Below are 18,123 nucleotides of genomic sequence, written 5' to 3'. Positions count from 1 at the left end.
ACCTCTGCCACTGTACCAATCAGACTTTCATATGCAATAGCATCTCCATGGAAGAGATGGGACAAAAGCTCAAAATGAATAGGCAGACCTTCTGTTGCCAGACAATGAAGTATCTCTCCAATGTCAGCAACGCACCAGAGTTGCATCCACTCAAAGGTATCAGGTTTTATCTTCTCGCCTTCATTCAGCAGCGAGAAAAGGCAATAATTAGACTTCCTCGGTCCTCAGGAACACCACGATGGATAAAGTAATTTGAATTCTAACAATAAAGACAGCAGAAATGTACTTTTCTTCCCTGCTTTATTCTGGATTAGTGTCTTGGTAGGATCCCTTCTCTTTCACCGCCAAAGTATTCCACAGGCAAAATCCTGCTGCCACCGATGTCGATGCCGGATGCATTTTTGCCCTCCCGCTGCAGAAGAATACAGCCGAAGATCAAACTGCAACATCAAAAATCCCACCATACCTCAGCTCAAAGCAATTCAATAGAATTATTACTTAAGAATAGGGGAAATACAGCATTTACTACACCAACAGTTAAAGCAGTAACTTTGCAAATATTCTTAAGGCTCCCGATGGCCTGGTGATAAAGACAATACAATCATTAAGGAAAGGGAGGTAAGGAGGAAGAAAACTGATAGGGAAGAGAGGACACAAGGAGTAAAGCTGTCTACCATCACGCCAAATCAGCCTCAGCAGGATCTGATGACCTCTCCTGGCACACAAAGTGCTTGCCTGGTTCCTTCTCATCGCCAAAATCTACCTTTGTGCTGTGCCTGCTTATTGGAGGTCTTCAGATACAACTGCTGGAGTGAACACAGCCCCAGACCCTAAGCCTGGGGAAGGGAAAAAGAGATTACAACCAACCAACCTAGCTAGTGGATTAAACCATGGTCTGGGAACCAGGAAGCCACTGCTCTCAACAGGACTCAGCACTACTCAGGGTTTCCACAGCACTTCACCAACCTTTAACAAGGTTTAGAGAGGTTAAAACACATGCCCTTGGTCACGGACCAACCCTTCTCTGGACCTGCTCCAGCACCTCAATGTCTCTCTTTTAATGTGGGGCCCAGAACTGAACACAGGATTCAAGGTGCAGCCTCACCAGTGCCGAGTGCAGGGAGTCAATCACTCCCTTAGTCCTGCTGTAAAGCCGAGCCATCCCAGCCTGACTCTTCTGGAATAGCAATTGTTCTGGTGCTACATCAATCTATTCTCAAATTCAATTCCCTGTTTCATTTTATGCTGTCAGAACAATCTCTGTGTGTGAATGGGGGGTTAAAGAAATTTTGCCATGGCAATCCCTGGCATAATAGCAGACTGCACTGCCCGACGCTGCCATGCCTATGTGCATCCATGCCCACGTGCAGGATTTCCTCCATCAAGCTAATTCTCCACAACAGGTAGAGATAATCTCATTAGGTGGGTTTTAATTAGTGTCATGGCAAAGAACTACAGTAACCACCAGAAGATGATCTCAAGTGCTGGCCCCAGAGCTGCACTGGATCCCATTTCCTGGACGTAATGGCAGTGGGAGACACAGCCACACGTCTTGAGCAGTTCGTTATGCTTTTAGAGACCTTGGAAGATTAGATTTAAAAGCTCTGAAAGTGATTCTGCTCCCACCGTAAGGACATCAGTCACATCTGCCTTCGCTGCTTGCTAAAAACAGGATATTCCTATTGATTGCAAGAGATGAATAAAACAAAAAAATAGAACCTTAAAAGCAACAAAATGGCAGGAAACCAGTACCAAGATGGGGAAAAGTGTGTTTATAATGAAGTGCCAGGCAGGCAGTCATTCAGACAGCCAAGACACAAGAGGGTTTCTTTTATGACAGACTCAAAACCCAACCATTTCAGCCCCGAGCAGGCACAGAGCAGCCTGGAAGCACCTGGCACACAGAGCTTGTCTGGCCACAGCCGTGGCTCCTGGTCCAGCTTCCTGCTTGGCTTTTATAGGTGCTGAGGTTTTGCCGTGAAGTTCCCCCTCAGGTTTCTACTTCCCTGGGGTCAGCAGTGTTTTGGCTCAGCCTGCAGGTCTCCAGGCAGGAGGAGGTCCTGGTGATGTGCCCATTGGAAAGGTGATGCTCCCAAAAACTCCAAGGGCAGCTGCTCACTACGGCAACCAGGCCCCAAAAGTTGAGTAGAAAACAACCCTGGAAACACACTGAGCAATAGCAAGGACCAAATCACAGCCTTAAACCAAAGGGGGCAGCAGGAAAAGGCACCTGGGATCAGCAGCCCTGACCCTGAAGGAGGGACTTTTTGAACTGGACTGGTTAAAAAATCCAATAGTAATCACGATAAACTTGCAGCTTGGGCTGCCATTGAGCTGAAACAACCTGCCCCAACCCTTCCAAGAGCAGTGGAACCCAGCTGGCAAGCCACGAAAGATGAGCACAGGGTTTCACCACATTCACATCCTAGGGGACACCCTGCCAAGTGAGACAGAGGTGGCAACATCACCCTTCAGACAACTCACCGAGGACAGTGGCCTCCTTCCACAGTCTTGGGACTCGACGGAGGCTCAAAGCTCACTGAGCTGTTTGCTGTATTGTTCAAACAACACACCGAAGTTTGCCTGCAGACATGATGGCTGCCATGGAGGGAGGAGAAAGCCTTTCCAAAGCAATGGAGCCACCACACAGCTTTGGAATAGGGGTGTCAGAACACCAGCTGTGGCCCTGGCACTTGCAACACATCCAGCCCATCGCTACAGCCAGCCAGAGATGTTTGAACAGGGATACTCGATGTGATGGGATTAGCAAGCATCCGTTTGGATGGGAGGCTGGATTTGGGTCTGGAAGTTCAGCTTGGTGCCCTATGGGTTTGCCAAACCCCTGTGGCCACACAACCAGGGCCGGTGGCAGGCCGGGGCTGTCTGCAAACCCCAGCGTGCAGCCGGCTTCTCCCCGCAAGAGGAAAACAATGGTGACGCAGGGCATTTCCAGACTCGCTGCTGTTCCTGCTACAGCCAAGTGGCACATTTGTAGAGGCCGTTATTCAATCCCTGCTCAGGGCTGGAGTAACTGTGAGAGCCAGGCACAGGGTTTTATACCTCAATTATCTCAAAATCAGGTTCTCAAAGCATCATAATTACGCTCCAGAGTCAATATCCTGCTGCGATGAGTCAGGTCCACCTCTGAGCTATTGCTGCAGGCTGTCTGAAGGCAAACACACAGTGCGCTGCATTTACTTCTGATTTCAACAGTTTCCCTCGCAACAACTTGAAGGAAGTGCCTTTTCTTTAAAGCGAGGGGCGTATCAGGAGCTGCAGGAACTGAACAGACCAAGAGACCCAGCCAAGGCTCTCCATGAGCCTGGTGGTTGGTTGGGTTCTCACTTTGGGAGCATCAGGGCCAGCCTCCCCGGTACCAAACGAGGCAGCAGAGGACTGATGACAACTGACAGCTTGTAATTAACAACTAAGAGTTAAGCATGAAGGGTGTTCAACCTGGGCCACTGGAGTCCTGGAGGTCAAACCCTGGCCAGGCTTCACAGGCTGGCCCACAAGAGTATTACAGCAACAATCCTGGCTCCTTGACACATCATTTGGGTCCCGTGCAGGAGAAGCCCTCACACTGGTGGGTTCAGGCTACAGAAGGGCTGTTCCCACCCTGTTCCATGCTGTGCTGCTATAGCTGCCACTTCCACACCTCATTTCTGACCAGCTCACGTTTCCTGTGTCCAGGCTGCTGAGCACAGGCTTTTTAAGGCTCTGAAATGAGCTGTACCACGGCAGCAACAGCCCACCCTGTGTCACAGCTGCTATTTTCCATTTTCAAGAGGGAAGAAAAGCCCTAGAAATAGAGAGCAGCTATAATGAGCTTTTTCTAGCCTCACAGGAGGTTCATTTTGCACTATTATAAAGTTAAAAGACTCACCCTAGGAAGGAAAAAAAAACATCATGGAGGTGGGGCAGAGCAGGCAGCAGCAGAGGCAGGTACCAGCCTCAGGTTTTTATCAACCACTGCCTGTTCAAGGCTCTGCTGCCTTTTGAAGTTGAGGAAAATCTCCCCTATGAAAGATGAAACTCATGAGCTGAAGATCAATACCTTTGGCTCAGCTTTTGAACAATCTTCTCTGCAGTATTTGCACAAAAGTGAGAAATAAAAGATAATTACCAAAAACAACTGCAAGAAAACCGAGTCAAACATGCAGTGGCGAAAGGATGAGCAAAGGCATTACCTGGAGACCTCACCTACCTCCCTAAAACACTTTCCTTGGGTCCTTTACATCTCCTTTATCCCCCAAGAAGTTGCCTCCTTGAAGAAAGTGCTATCAAAGAGACATGAGCATCGATCCCAAGCGTATCAAACACTTGGGCTTTGGGAAGCAACACCAGGCTTAACAGCCCAGCTGCCTTCCCTCTCCCCTGCAGAGCTCCCTGAAGGTGGATACAGCCATACCCCCGACTGGAAGCACCGCATACAGAGCGCGCTTGGATTTATTTATGCCATTGGAAGCAGCATCATAAACGTGAAGCAGATTCCTAGGTCCTAAGTCAGCATTTCTAAAGGCAGCCTCGACGCTCACACCTTGATTAATGCAGCATTGCTGCTGGCCCAGAAGCCTTGCTCAGCTTCATCTCCCCAGAATATCACTGCTGCAAAGACCATTCCCTTCCTCTGTCACTCAGACCCCATTGTCCACAGTGCCCCCAGCTCTCAGGAGACGCTTTCCATCAGCACCTGCAAAACATCACTGTGGAAGCCTCCTCAGCCCCTGCTCCCCTGCAGTGCCTACCTGACCCTTGGCAAAGGCTGCAGCACACGTAGCCTGAGATCCATCACACGGACCCGCGTGGCCTCGTAACTGTGCTGCCCACATCCTGCTGCTGCCTACATTGGGAAGCACCACGGAACAGAGATGAACTTCTTGTTTTGTGAATGCATGACACTTAGCACAGTATCAGCTGGAGCACAAGTCTCCTCTGATCACATGAACGACTGTCACTACAGAAAGGTCAAGGGGAAAACGTAATTTATGAGTATTTTTCAAGCAGATGAACTGAATGCTTGTATTTTACCATTCCCTTCTCTCCCCTCTCCTCCCAACCCTACCAAAGTGATCCTGTGCAGGCAGTGTTCATGTTGAAAGGTTAAAAAACCCCAACATCCTTATTCAGTAACATTGTGGCTACCATTATTTGCCATAACACTTGACACTACACTCCAAACTGCCTCTCTCATACATGCGTGTGTGCCACAAGCTGAAGAGACAGAATGAGCTTTTAAACCCAGTAGTTTTCAGGGTCGTACTTTCTGAATGGCAGCGGAACTCCTTTGTCAATAAGTGATGCTCACTGTAACCGTCCAGCTTAATCGTACATCTCATCTGTCCCACCTTTCTCAAATGGAAGCTTTCATGCAGCTGCTTTCACACATCCAAGTTTCATGACTGAGCTTAGATGGCATCTGACAGTGAATCTGCCCTCCCTGCAAAGCCACAGAGTCCTCCCCATGCTGGAGCAGCTGCAGCGTGCGGCCGAGGCTGGCAGCCGAGCTGGGAATCCCTGTGCATACCTACAGGCTGCAACATGGTCAGGGATGAAGGAAGGGGAGGAAGGGGAAAAAGCAACACGCATGGAAATCAGCTTTCTCGGGTGCAAACCTCAGGGTAAACCTCAGGGATCTCTCAGAGGCAGAGCACTGCAATGGGCTGAGGATGAAACACTGCTCGGTAAAGGCAGACGCAGAGCCAACGAGTTGCATTTACAGTACTTGATCTTTTTCCATTATTAGACACAATTTGACGTCACTTATAGAATTTAAGAGCTCATTGTAAAGCAGACGTTTATTACAACAGAAGAATGGAATCAGTCCAAATGCAATATAGCTACACTGGAGCTATTAAATCTTGCTATAGTTCACTGGGCAGCCAAATACTAGCTTGGAGCAAGGAGAGGGAAGGGGGGGGGGTGGGGAAGAGAAAAAGTAGCACCACACCAAAGCATGCACACATACATCACCTTTTCTCCTTGAAAATTCCATGGTTTTCTATACTTTCCTATGAGCCCTTTGACATCTGGGGAGGGAACTTTACTTCTCCCTGCTTTATAAGGGATGCTGTGGTGCAAAGCAAGCCAGCCCTCTCTATTCACATGCTGACTTCATGGGGATCGGGTGAAGTCCCTCAGCTGAACTTTGGCTGGAAAATTAACATTTCAAGTCCTGCCATGCCTGGAGGTTATGCAATAATGAACTAATAAAGAAGCCATTAAAAGAACTAATAGGCAGACTGAAGTCACTGATGAGTTCAGAGGGAAAGATGAACCAGGCTCTAATCCTTTCCCTGATGCTGGGGATCAAGCTGAATATTGAAAAGAACACCTCTGAAATGAAAGGTTAAACGTTTCCAAGTAGTCTGCATGAAAAGAGCAGCGACAAAACCCAGTGTTCTGTGGCCTTGCCCCAGAGCCAGGCACCAATGTTGAGCTGAGATAAAGGAACCGGGCAGACCTGGCTTTTAACAGGTTCAAATGTCTCAGCATTACAAGCTGGAAACAGGCAGACATTGCGCACACACACATATAAATATGTATAGATGTGTAATACATATTTTATAGACACATACATAGACATATAAATACACAGGGAAACAAAAATAAAAGCAGAATTGACAAAGTGCAGCACATGGGCTGAAAACAGGCTGAAAACTGCTGCTGGGCGAGTAAAGACAAATCTATGTAATGCTGCAGCCTGCAGCAATGGACAGTGTTTTCCTCTCATTCCTGGCACATCCATTAGCTGAAGGCCACTGCCATACCGAAGCCTGCGCACTCTGTGGGCAGCAGTGGCAGGGAGATGGGATGCTGGCCAAGTTTATAAAGCAAACCAAACATACCCCATTTCCAGGGTTGCATTAACACTTCACATCTCCAAGCGCTGCAGTCGTCGTTCCCGATGGGATTCAGGAGGAGAGTGAGCAGAAGCACGCTTAGTGAGGTCCCCACCCATTAGTCAAGGCTCTTTGTATTAAGTAGTAAAAAGCCAGTAACAAACACAACCACATTGGGTTGTCCCAGTGTGGAGGAATCCTTTTACACAGCTCATAGCAAAAACACTGGCAAGCAGCAAGACATGGGAGAAAGACCAACAAAGACCAAGGGTGAACCAGAGTCAAGGATGACCTCACCTATGCAACTCAAGACCCTCTTCTCCATCCCTTCCCACCATCCCTCTTCCCTCTCTCCTTTAGTTGCTGCACTGGAAACTAGTGGGTTTTATTACAACAACAAGAGCAGGAAGTCATGACAGCTCCACTCTTTAATCCTACCAGTAACTATGCATGAAAAGAAGAGACTGAGGTGCAAGAGGACCCAGCTGAGCACCAACCCAGCCCAGACCTACCATGCTCAGACTGACTTTGAAGACAAACGGCCTCAAAGCTAAAAACTGCTCAGGAAACAGGACTATTTATTTTTCTTTTGAGAGAAAAACTCAGGAATGAAGACAAACACTTCAAGCTGCGGGAACAAGGAATCTTGGAGCCTCCAGATTGTTTGCAGACATAAAAGGCTTTTGCTGTCTAACCTCAGCTATCCTCACTACAGTCCAAACCCTGCTCTTCTTGTGCTAATCTCAGGAGAGGCAGCAAGTGGTTCATTAACCACCTTCTTCCACAACCCCTCTTTTTCATGTTCAAAGACACATGCAAAGCCTCTCTCCCTTGTCTTTGTTCTTCACCCCTTCTCCCATCGATCCACATCTCTAAGACTGGTGCGAACCACAGGAGTCCTAGAGAACAAGGATAACCTCATTCCTATAGCTCTTGTTCATGTTCCTCTGCATGATATAGGCAGCTGATGGCCACTCATTGCAGCTCCCACGGAATGGGAACCACACCAGTCATCCCCCATCTTATAGCTTATTCATGGGTCTCTGCACTCATCTTTTCCAACTTGCAGCCCACTGCAGACTATTCCTCAAGGTTATTTTGATTTTTTTTTTTACCTCCAAACACTTGCAGATGCACTAAACCTGGTTTTGAGACAGAAAAATGCTATTTTGGGATTGCAGTCAACATTGGACAGACTCTGGATTGCTTCCTCAGTAACTCCCTATTCAAAATGAAAGGGGATGTCAACAGTTACTCTACTCTTTCAGTAGTTACATTCTAGAAGGAAATAACATTTTATTACCTCATTTATGCAAATACCATGTGGAAAAGGAAATGAACATTCAGAGCTGGATTAGAAAGACTATTTCAAGGAGGGAAACTCTGTATGATTGTAAAGTCAGTGTTGTAGCACTGTAATACTTCACATCGGTTTCATTAGGCTGAGATTCGCCTTGCCCAAAGGCAAAATAAGGATAGAGGAAATAAGTTCTTCTGCAGCAGAAGAAACTTGTAATGACACCTAAAATTCTTGCACGGGAAGCAGCAGTGAAGGTTGGTGAATAATATTGCAATTGAGATCAAAAGGAAGAGGCCCTTTTGCACAAGAGCAATAAATGTTTAATATCACTGTTTCGTCTTCCATCCGTAACACCAACAGATTAACCAGGTTTGCGGGGCTGGGCAATTCCTTTGGAGTTTTGATCTTGAAAATGATTACACTAAATATTTTATAAGTGCCTTTGAAAGTTTTGTTTCCTTTTTAATAAAGGAAAAAGAATGGCTCTTGGACTGCAGCAGGGTAATGAAAGTGCACAGATAATCAATAACAATTTTCGGTTCATTATTCAGCACATTTGGGGCTGCTCTTACTTCTTCCCCTCTACCACTCCGCATCCCGCATACAGAGTGATGAAGCATTTCTAAACCATCAGACCTCTTGCTTTTGCAAATCACCCTTAATGGCAACCACAACGTGAACACCCAGCCTCCAGAATTCACAGGTTTCCAGGGGGGTTCAGCTGAGCACACTGCACGCTGAGCAGAGGAGGTCAAACTGAACTTACATGGAGCTGGCACTGCTAACGGGGCCAGGACCTTTGCTTTGCCCCACATCCAGCTGCTGCACCTCTGAATGTCAGGACCATTGCAGGTTTTCCAGGACCTGAGGCAATGTATTCATGGCATTGTGTTGTTAGTGGTAAGGACTGAACAGTGCCGTGGTGGCTCTGACCAAGGACAGAAACATTTCCATGTGCTGCTAGAAGAGGAGGCACCATTCAGTCATATGACGATTAAATCAGGAGCCTTTTGGAAGTAGGAGAGTCCTCTCAGGACGAGGATAACATCTGCCTCTGCCTTCCCACTGGAGAATACACGTTTGCAAAACAACTGGGGCTGAAGTGGTTTTAAAGCCCTGAAGGAGAGTAGTTTTTCTCAAGAACTATACAATATTGGTTCATGTAACTACCAAAACCCAAGAGCGCCCCAAGCAGCTGAACCCCAACGCTGCAAGAGTTATTTTTCCATTGTGCATCCAGGAGGGATATACATCTTGGCACACTTCCCACAGGGTTTGTATAATGACAAAGACAATTCCTGGTGGTAATTCTTCCTCTAACAACACAGTGACTCACTGGAGCGTGGCTGCCAATGTTTCCCTATGCTACTGCCCAGTCATCCCCAGGGGTGACAGGTCCAGGACCAGCACCATCATCCTGGAAGCTGCTGTCACCGCTGTGCTTGGCAAGATGAGAAGCCCTGAAGCTCCATTTTTACTTCCCTGCACCAAGTTAAAAGCCCCTTTGCAGCTGGGGGGTGTCTCACATGCTTCTTCCAAACTAGGATGTAATGGCCAGTTAGGGCAATGAGATACCCCATGGATACTACCAAGTGTTAATCCACGTTCCCAACTCCCACCTCCCCTGGGAAAACACACACACTCCCAAAAAAAAACCCTAAAGGACAGACTATGATTACTTAAAACATGGCCAAAACTGGAAACTGAATCCAGGACATGGGAAGGAGAAAGGCAAATGGATGAATCCATCAGACAATGCTCATTCCAAGACCAGAAGCAGAGGAAAAGCAGCTATTACACAGAGGAAATTCTCTCTCAAAAAATCAAAACCTTTAATTACAGAGTGGAGTTGAATTGGAATCTGCCCAAGAAACCAGAATCCCCACTGCTATCCCCAAACTCCCTTAAGATCTTGACTTTAATTCAGCCAGAAATTTGGAAAAAAACACAGTATCTATTGGTGCTGCCTTTTTTTTTTCTAAATAACCAAGTTTTTCAAGGCAAAGGAATGGAGCTGGACACTCTGGTACATAGACACAATGAAGGAGAGAAATTGAACATGTATTTTGCAGTTAGGTACAGGCTGGAGAGACAAAAAGACACAAAACTTAGGATGCCCTGACATATAGCATTGGAAGGAAAACAAAAGTCAGATCACATCTATACCTTCAATGCAAGCAAACCTCAGAAATGAAGTTTCAAAAGCATCCACAACAGATACCTGCAAAGCATTTAAAGTGCTATTAAATAAAAGCCCAAAACAAGAAACAGAAACCACACGCACATTTGGCTTCACCTTCCTGCTATTGTGTGTCTTTTTTAATCACCTCTTCAATTCCTCCTTCGAATATACCGACCACCTTCTCAACAGCCCTGGCGCTGCTCTGCCACCACGGCCATCCATCTCCGGATCTCCCACAACACAGAGAAACCTTCAGGAACCTCAAGGCAGAGGAGACCTGCAGTAAAATCAATCATCATAAGACACAACACGCAGGTGCTGGAGGTTGATGACACCGCAGACAGTGACACTGTCACTCCCAGGAGGGAAGCTGCACCTTTGTATACTTAACTTCTCTACAAGCTTTTCTGAACCCAAGAACAGTGTGTTTCCACATAGCATTTATAAACCCTTCTCTAAATTAAAGTCAGGGCTGGCTCTAGAGTCTTGCATTTGTTTGGTTTTCTTGACAAGCAATTCAATTACCATCTCCATCATTTTGTGGCGAAACAAGATGTGATAGAACTGGGAAAGAAAATGGCACAGTGAAAGGAACATGAGCACCTCCTGGATACCCTAAGTCGAAACCTGCAAGTCCCACCAGGGCAGCCTCTGAATAAAATAGTAGTCAATGATGAATTCACCACAAGCCAAGGGCAGGAGCAGTGTCCGGCAAGAAAAGAGCAAACAATGCTACTAAAGTGAGTCACTCAACCTGGGTAAGCACACGCAGGGTGGCTGCTCCAGACCTGCAACAGCAGTGGTGCCCGGCTGGTGCCCAGCAGCACTCATTCCAGCCACCTCATTGATGCTCTAGGTAAGCTCTGCCCTGACCTCAGGAGCTGGGGCACCTATCGTTATCCCTCATCTGCAGGGAAACTGAGGTACAGAGAGGAGAATTAATCTGGTCCAACATCCAAGAGGGAATTAGTGACGGAGCAGATCCAGGAGTTTCTGGGTCCAACTTCTCCTGCAGGAGAAGACCTAGAAGCTTCAAGAACTTTTCTGTTTTAAGTCTGGGTAGATCTGGGTTTGCCTGATTCAGTAACTTGAATGAAGGCTGGCAGAGCTGCTCAGGCAGCCTGCCACCATGGGCAGCTTCACAACACTTGGGATAAGCACAGCCACAACCAAATACTCAGCCCTCCCTCTTCTAGAGGGGGTACACATCTCCTGACTGTTCCCATAAATGAGTGGAAGAAACTAGTCACGAACAAAAGACGCTCAAACCCTCACTTCAAGCAGTATCCTCAAAGCCCTGTGCAAGTAATCCTTGCTGTGGATTACATTATTAAATGTAATTAAGTTGTGCTGTGAACCCAGTAGTGCCATTAATATCTTGGGAATCGCAAAACAAACTCATTTTTCAGCTGTCAAACCCACATGACAAAACTCTGAAGCAATTGCTTTGGCCTTTTATTTCAACTCATTTTGCTGCTGAACCCCTCCCATAGCCTCTCCCCACTGGGTTCAAAATGCCAGGACCCGGCTCCCCTCCACTCCTACCCAGGAAACTCCTTTTTATCCTATAGAGCATTTCTGGATGTAATGGTATTCAACAGCCGCAGAACACATACAGTGGTTTCAGCCCCACAAGGCAAGCAGAGAGCATCCCCAAGGGCAGATTTCTCGTGTTGCTTGAGGACTCCTGTGAATCCTGTGTATTTTTATCCCTCAGATTAATTGGGATTTCAACTGCCTTCAACCACAAATCAAACTTCCCAAGCCAATCAGGGTGTCCTACAACAAGGTGTCATTCTGCACATACGGGACAAAAGAAAAGCAATTCAATGATGATCAACACAAAAGAAACAAAACAGTTTGGGACATCCGAGGCCCATTCAAATAAGCCTTTCTCCTCTATTGCCATCAAATATCCAAACTGTACCTTTCTTGAAGTGTCCTTATAAAGAGTGTCACAAAAGCAAGGCCACAAAGGGCTACAGCACATTTTCCTTTCATAAGATGCGCCATCGGATGGAAATCTCGCTCCAGCCTGACAACAGCTGAGGAAGCAGAACACGGAGCAGAAAGTGTCAAACCCCATCAGTTCAGGTTTCAGGGAGAGCTCTCAAGGCCTTGACCAAGTGGTGCAGTTTCCTGGCCTGGCTTTACGATTCTCACTATGGTCTGGCCAGTTGTTTCACACCTTGAGAGCTTCTCCATCCTCACTTCGCCTGTCAGCTGTCAGATAGCAGCAGTGCTGCACAGCCTTAGCAAGAGCCATACACGCCCTTCATTAAAGGGCATTACAGCTGTGTTTGTATCAGACATAAATCTGCTTTATAAACAGTAACCTGATTCACGATCTGGACTTTCTTAGATGGCAACATCAAGCGCACACGTGTGTGCTAGCCCCTAATGGCAGCACCAGACCTGCCTCATCACGAGAGGCAATGCTCACCCTCCTTGTCTGCTGCATCTAAAGCTGCTAGAACTGGCAGGTAGAAAGCCTAAAACCACCAAAAGCTGCAGGTTTTGGCATACCCAGAAAGTGGTAGGTAAAGGAGCCAAAAGGCTTGAACCTGACCACAACATGAGGAAAAGGACAATTATTCTAAGTGATAAAAGTTACCCAAATCCCACTGATAATATGAGTGTCTGAGGGACAGTGGAGTTGGGATAGTTCAGTCCAAAATCCCCTGCACAAGCTGGCTCAGAGTCATACCAGAAATCAGCAGCTGAACTGAAATGGACACCCAAGTTCTCACAGCAGGCACCAGACCCTGTTTTCTCATCTCATTTCTATTTTTCTAGTTGCTGCCAATTCAAAATGCTGTAACAAAAAGCCAGCCCATTAGACTCGTTCTTAGAAGTCTTCAGCTCTTACAGATGAAGCTCATATTATCAACAGAGTCCATAAATTGCAGCTGAAGTACGTAGAGGAAGCAGTGATGACATAGCCCCAGTTGAATTCGCGTCAGGTCGCTGCAGTCAAAGCAGTGTTTTTCAGCATGTTAATTAATTCTTCAAAGAATGGATTAAGGGGGGCTCTCAGTTAATGGAATGCTTTAAGGAGACAAGCTAAAGGGGATTGTCCATTTTATTAATACAGCAGTTGAACAGCTATTCAACATCTAATAACTTCTCATTAAAAGTCAACTTTCCCCCTTTTCCAGCAGATTACTTGCCCATTTATCAGACACAATACAGCTTCATTAGCCTAAAGTTCAGTCCCTGCTTTTCCACAGCTTTGCTTTTATTTTGTTTGCATCACTAAGCTAAAATCCGGCATGACAGCAAAGTCCAGAAATCAATAACACAAATAGTGCAGTAGTCTTTCACAAGCTCTAGATGGGATTTGGATGCAGCATCCCCAGCGAAGCCAACTGCACATACAGTCCAGCGCTGCAGGAGCCACACAGGAAACCCTTGGGTCTACCTACACAATGCTCCCAAACACACAAGGCGAAGGCTTGTCGGTGAGCTGCACATCATCAAGAAGAGCACACAAATGATGCCTTTTCCACCCAAGTACTACTTACTCAGCAGCTCATAGTCCGCCTGGAATTGGAGGGTGACCTTGAAAAGAAGATAAACAGGAATTTCTACTCTTACCAGGAGGTTCCCACCTGAAAACTCAAGGTCTTTCAGGTTAAGCATGATCTTCACAAGCAGACACATTGTTCTGAGGCTAAATTCAACTCATGCTGATGCTCTGCAGACCTCAGAGTGGGGCCAGCTGATCACGAGACAGCTACTGCAGCTCAGGGTAGAGGCAGGACAGAAGGGGCAAGCTCTGGGGTAGGGCACCAGCAACATGCAGTCCTCAACACCGCTGGTGAAACATCTACCTAAGATGTCTTACAAAGACAGGAGACATTTAGAAGGTAAAAGCTCCTTAAGGGTAACCTGAAAACAAGTGAATAAACCCAGGAAAGCCCTGTGACTTCAATAGGAAAGGCTGGGCATTACCAAGCAGAGAGACACCGCACGAGAGCAGTACAGCAGCAGTGTCTGGCCTCACTGGAGCAACCTCAGACCTCAGCACAGAAGGACACTATCTACATGGATTTCAATGCAGGATCAGAGCGCTAGGAAGTCCATAGAAAAGATAACAGAAACTGAAAGAGGTTACAACTAAAGCTAATACCACCCAAAAGCTAAAGCAAACAAAAACATTCCAGCCCATCAGCTCTATCTGCAAAGATTTATTCAAGCTACTCACAAGATCGTAACAGCCATAGGCACAGGCTTTAATAGAAAGGGACACCTTTCCTCCAGAACCTGCTCTTGCCATTGTAAGGAATGAATCCGGGCATCAGCAGAAGGGGAAGGTCAGGATATACACAGATCAGTTACCAAGAGAGTATCTGTCACGTCACGCGAGATCAACATTTCTGGCCAAGTTGGCAGAAACCAGACAAGCTGCAAATCTACCCAAAAATACCAGTCATGGTAATTAAAAGAGAAGCAGAGCCTAAGCAATGGCTGCAGTAACAATCCAGCCTCGTAGTGACATCCTGCTAGCATCTTTTATTACGTACACCACTGCTAAAGATTGACTGTGTTCCTCAGGTGTGCGATTTGTGTGTTCAGTTTCATGTCATGCAATTAAGATACAAGCCAAGCTTGTTCCACACTGATGCCTTATGGCTTCATCCGTGTGATTTACTAATGTATTTATCACCCTTCACCTCTCTTCAGCACAATACTGTGGAGAGTTCAAACTGTGGAAGTCCATTGCACTCAACAGACTTATTCATAACACTCACAGTGCAAGCAGGGCACCAAACCACGATGGGATGAAGAAATCCTGGAGAAAGATTAGGGAAAAAAATACAAATGGACCATGGAGCTGATGCACAATGGCAATCTCATCTGGTGTGGTATCTGGGAGCTGTGACACAAGTGCTTCAAAGGATGCCCGTAACTCTCACAAGCAGTTAGTTATATAGTATCTGCCCATGTAGGAAGCATCCAAACCCCAACCTGCTAGAGGCAGGCTTATGTTATCTCAGCATAACACACGATATAAAGCTCTGTTTCCTACCAGGAGTAGGAATGCTATCCAAGGAAGAGCGAGGCAGCTAGAAGGGAAGTGAATCAGAGCATCATTTTTTGGGAACCGAAGGATTTTGGATCTGAGGGCAGGCCATCAGCTCTCCCCAACTGACAGCTCCACTGGGATGCAGCTTACATCAGAAGCTGGCCAATGTCCCTGACCTTTATTGGAGGCAGTTCCTTGCAATACCAAGGCAAGAAGGAGCAGAAAAAGGTAATCTGAAACATGAGGTTCACAAAGTTAGAGGTGCTTTACCACTCTCCTAGTTGCTTTTCCCTTGAAGATGACTGCTGTATACCACAACCTCTCTGCCCTGCTATCTTCCACTCATTCATCATCACCTTTTACTGCAATTACACAGACAAGAGACCAGAGCAGAGCAAACACCCCAATATGATCAACAATTACATAAATCCAGGGCCTTGTCCTCTCTGTTCTCACCAAAAGACAAGTCAAGACCCAGCTACCCCTCCTTCCTCAGGACAGCACTATTCAGCTTCACCATTTTAATATCATTTATAAAGATCAAAACCATCCAAAAGCTAGTAAAAAACATAAGCTCACTCCATGCTAGAGGTGGTGAGGTGGGAAACTGGCTGCCTGGTGGGATGCGATGCTTCCCTGAGCCAGTGGTTCTTCCCACGGGGTGAGCCAGAACACAAACCAGCTCCTGCTCCCGCGATGAGTGAGTAACTGCAGCGGCTGCAGGAGTCAACAGTTGTAAAAGAGAACTTATTTGTGTGACTAAAATGAGGCCGGGTGACTCACACTGGGCTGGGGGAGCCTCGCTGATGAGTTTCATTGTTATGCAGGCACTTTCCACCCTTAATTTTCAAAAATACCCTGAGTGACAATAATGACAATAGAGCATAATAGCCGTAATTAGCTAATGGGAGAGAAAACATCCAAGCTCCAAACTAACCAGAGCTGCTGCTTCTAAAAATACAGCACAAGTGATTGACGCAGTTGATCCCTGGTGACCACTGAAATTAGAAGTGAAAAATCTTGAGGAGATGGATCATTCTCTTCTGCAAATTCAGCAACAAGATCCCAATAGCCCTGTCAGGAGAAAGAACACGAGCAAGCACTGCTCAGGGGGCTGCCTTCCAGGATGATTTGCTGCCAAATACCTTAGAAGCATCTCCCACTCACACAATAAATAGGTCTAACTGCATCAAACCAAGCCAATCACTGCCTTCTCAAGCACAGGTTAATGCATTTTTTTTCTCCCCAGTGGTATTAAAGAGGAAAAAAGGACAATGGCAAGCTTTGGAAAATGACTGGCCAGTGAAGTGATGGCTCAATACATGCAATGTGGAAAGTTTTCCTTACGTTCTATGCAACTGAAACCATTCAAAGCGATTGAAAGCACCAGCAACACCGAGAAGCCAGCGTGAAGCTTGCTCCGCTGGCTTGGTCAATGCAGACTTGCTAAGCCAGAGGTCAAATTTAGGACAACAGCTACTGCTTCTTAAAGCACTAAAGTCGGCTGGAATCTTTATTTAGGACTAAAGTCCAGTGGCTTTCCTCCGCGTAGGGGACCACATGGAAACTATTCCCTTTGTGGAGTTTATTTTGAGCTGAAAACATTTCCCAGTTTCATGCTGACAGACAGGACTGTATCTGCGCTGTGTTACAGCACAATGACTGCGCTTCCAAAGCCCGTCACAGGGGAAAGCAGAGAAAGCTGGATCTTCCTCTTTACGCTATTTGTCCCCGGAAAGTTTTTACACTTCCATAACGAGGTCCTGTGCTCCTTTAGCACAAAAGCACCCAAATAAGCAGAGCACTGTTACCTATCCCATCCGCCATCGCAGGCAAGGTGAGAGAATCAGACTAGCCAAACCATAATAAACTGACCATATCTGAAGGAGAAGGAATTTTCCACATCACGGCATCAGCCTCCCAGACACAGTACTGAGCTCCTCTGGGATTCAGGGTCAAATTCCTTCAGCCCCTCTGCAAACCCTGAATTAACCTGTCACATTTACTGGAGAAAATGATCTGCTAAAATGACACGGTAAAAGCACGCAGTAATACCCCTACTTTCATCCACACCTTCACTATAGTTCCCAAAGAGCATTCTTGTGAATAGCCACAGAAAGTCCCCAGGGAGAGGCTCTTCCACTCTCCTCACCCAAGCCAATCCTCATCACGTGCAGCACAAGGGGGGGTTACAAGTGCAAAGAGGAGGATTTGCTGGTGTTCTAGTCACATCTTTCACCCTGAGTGGTTCAGCATCTCTTACCTCAGGAATGCTGCCAGACCAAGGGCAACAGAAGCATTCAGGAATAAAGCCAATGAACATGAAGAGGCCATAAAGGTCCCACTCAAGAGAAGAGAGTGAACTGCAAGGTGCGTTATTTGCACCAAAGGCTGAAATCCCACCTCAGCGCCTTGTCTATGGTTTGAGGCGCCTTAGGACCAATGCTTATCACTTAGAAGTCCTACTCAAAGTGGAAGGGGATTAGATAACTAAATGCATTTATACCTTCAGAGTTCAGTTCTTGTACCCAAAGACACTTACGGCATCTGCCATCTGTACCGAACACTTCTTTGGAAGCAGGTCTCTAAGCCGCTATGGCAGATGAGCACGCACGAAGTTATGGTAACAAGCAGCACAACCCACTTCAAGCTCTTCAGCTGCGAAGGTGATTGACAGAAGTTCCAGACTAAAAGCCTTGTTCGACACAGAACCGTCAGCGAGACAATACCACATGCTTTTTTACATTGTGAATGGCAAGCTGCTGGCTTG

At 46.6% G+C, this 18,123-nt stretch overlaps 1 protein-coding gene across 12 annotated transcripts in view; it reads right to left on the bottom strand.

The window, feature by feature from the left end:
- PITPNM2 (phosphatidylinositol transfer protein membrane associated 2) overlaps positions 1-18,123 on the bottom strand; it is a 133,443-nt gene that overhangs the window by 67,329 nt on the left and 47,991 nt on the right. The window lies entirely within an intron of this gene.

Source organism: Pezoporus flaviventris, unplaced genomic scaffold, assembly GCF_033815535.1.
Source record: "Pezoporus flaviventris isolate CSIRO_AGI_PZ_B2104156 unplaced genomic scaffold, CSIRO_AGI_Pfla_v1 ptg000041l, whole genome shotgun sequence".
NCBI classification, from domain to species: Eukaryota; Metazoa; Chordata; class Aves; order Psittaciformes; family Psittacidae; genus Pezoporus; species Pezoporus flaviventris.
The sequence above is the reverse complement of the archived record's forward strand: the minus strand, read 5'-3'. Positions and strand labels throughout refer to the sequence as shown.